We start from the raw sequence: 2,476 nt of genomic DNA, 5'->3' as shown, positions 1-2,476 counted from the left end.
GATGGAGTCAAAAAACAAGTTCTTTTCTGTGTGGAGGAGATAAACCACAAAATGTGACATATTTACTGAGCACCAGTCATCTGCTTGAAAATTCACAAGTAAAACCTATGGCAAGATAACAAAAAAACTGGATTCAGGTCTGTCTCCAACTATCAGAGCACAAGATAGTTGGAGAAGGGGAAGGAAAACTTACCTTCCACTGAGATTCTTTACGTGCTTAGAAGTTTTTTAATTAGGAATATTTATTTCCTTTTCAACAAAGAAACAAATTAAGCAAATGATCTTTGTGTTTGAAATGTGTTTAGTTTCCTATAGCATAAGACTCTAAGTGTAAGCATTTCTTCTGGACCAGATATGATTCCAATTATTTATTAGTAAACATTGAATTGAGATAACATATTTTGGTAGTAAACACAGAAAATAAAATTCTAATAGAAATGCATCTCAATGACATGGAAGCTGATTTCTTCCTAATTAGCTTGTTGTTTCTATGGATGAATATACCTTATTATCAGAATAAGATCAAGTTTGGCATCAATTCTATTATGATCTTTTTACCACACAATGTGGGACTTTTATTTTTCATATAATTGCTATACATCAGGAATATGAAAGTAATCCTTTTCAAATGAAATAGATCTTACTAGAAGTAGTGACATGTAATGTGAATCCATGAGTTCATGATTCAAATCCTGCCATGAAGTTCATTACAATCTCTTTCAACTTTGTGTATGACTCTTCTGCAATCTTCCCATCAGCCCTGATAATGCCCAACAGGGATTGGTGTTGGCTGATAACATGAGTCAAGAAAGTATTTTCAAGCTTTTTCGTGATCTTGCTGGGCTCCAGTTTATCGAGATAACTCCCACATAGATGACAGCCACTTACTCTTCAATAGCCATGGAGAATAGTGTCCTTGCTTCAGGAACTCAGTTATACACACACCATGACTCAAGAGTTGCTGAGTGGCAGCATCAAGACCAGAATCAAGCTGGGCAAAAGCAGCAAGCTCACGATACTGAAACAACTCCAGTTTCACAGTACCTGCCACCTGCCTCATACCCCTGGTTTAGGCAGCAGATCCAACCTGGGACACAGACAAACCAATGTTAATGGCAAGGCAGATACCTTTATAGAAGAATTCTGTCTCCAAAAAGATCTGTCAGTGACAGAAATGACATTCTATAAGCAGACACATCACCACCCTGCATTTCTATGACTGGTAAAGCAGTCAAGGAACCACCACCAAAAGAATCGTTCATTTTGGCTACTCTCTTCAGCAGCTGGGAATGTAGGCAGAACACATCACCAGTAGAGGTGTCCCGTCCATGGGGGTCAGTGGAGCAACAGAGACATCTGATGGTAACAACAACCCATTTGGATAAGTCATCATAGATGATCAAATCATGTTGGCCATTATCTCTAAAATACTCCCCTGTAGAACAGCCTGAATTAGTACCCAGGTACTGGAGTGAGGCAGCATCAGTGCAGCAGCTGCCACAACAATGGTGGACTTCGTGCATCTGCATCTATAAGTCTCTTCGCACACTGGGCAATCACTTCTGACAACAGCAACATAGACACAGCATAGTCTCTTCTTCTCATCAATCCATCATTGAAATGTTTCTGGTTGATTGTGTCAATAGCAACTGACGTTTTCCCAGTCTGTCTGTCACCAATAATCAGCTCATGCTGACTATGACCAGTGGGTACAAGGCTACTCACAGCCCTAATGCCAGTCTGCATTTGTTCCCATACAGAGATGCGAGGAATGATTCCAGGGACTTTCAGACCCACTCACCTATGGGTCTTGGAACCAGTTAGACTGTTTGCATCAATGACATTACCAAAGGTATCTATTACATGACATAAGAGCTCCTTGCCAACTGGAATATCCATAATGGCTCTTCACAATATCTCCTTTCTTAATAAATCATTCCCGAACACGACACCACCAGCACTGTCTGGTTCCAAGTTCAGAGACATACCATTTAAGCCCATAGAAAACTCTACTATTCCTTCTGCTTGACCATTCCTCACCAGGGCAAAACCATCACCAACACTTAAGACACACCCAGTCTCTTCAAGATCAACAGTGTATCAGCTCCAAGAGCTCTTCAAGAACAGAGGACATCTCAGCAGTGCCAGTCTTCTGAAGACAAGTGTTGGAGGCATGGAGGTCTCTTGCAGCAATGAAGGATGATACCAAAGCATCCTTGAAGACCAACCCGGCCTGCCCAGAGGGCAAGGGCCATAGCCACAGTGACACACAGCAGCACGTTTCACAGCTTCTCTTTGGGAGGCTCCTCCGGATGAAGTAGGCTCTGTTTTGATTTTTTAAATTATTCATACAAATAAATAAATGAGAATGGAAGGATTTTTAAAATTCTTTAACTTTTCTAGGTGAACTGCTAAAAAAAAGAAAAATCACACAATAATCCATTATCAGCTGGGCACACGTGTAATACTAGCTGCT

At 40.6% G+C, this 2,476-nt stretch overlaps 1 pseudogene; it reads right to left on the bottom strand.

Moving 5' to 3' along the window:
* Positions 1 to 678: 678 nt before the first annotated feature.
* Positions 679 to 2,134, bottom strand: LOC109695745 (ATP synthase F(1) complex subunit alpha, mitochondrial-like; annotated as a pseudogene).
* Positions 2,135 to 2,476: the final 342 nt, after the last annotated feature.

The sequence above is a fragment of the Castor canadensis genome, chromosome 17 (genome assembly GCF_047511655.1).
Source record: "Castor canadensis chromosome 17, mCasCan1.hap1v2, whole genome shotgun sequence".
NCBI classification, from domain to species: domain Eukaryota; kingdom Metazoa; phylum Chordata; class Mammalia; order Rodentia; family Castoridae; genus Castor; species Castor canadensis.
The sequence above is the reverse complement of the archived record's forward strand: the minus strand, read 5'-3'. Positions and strand labels throughout refer to the sequence as shown.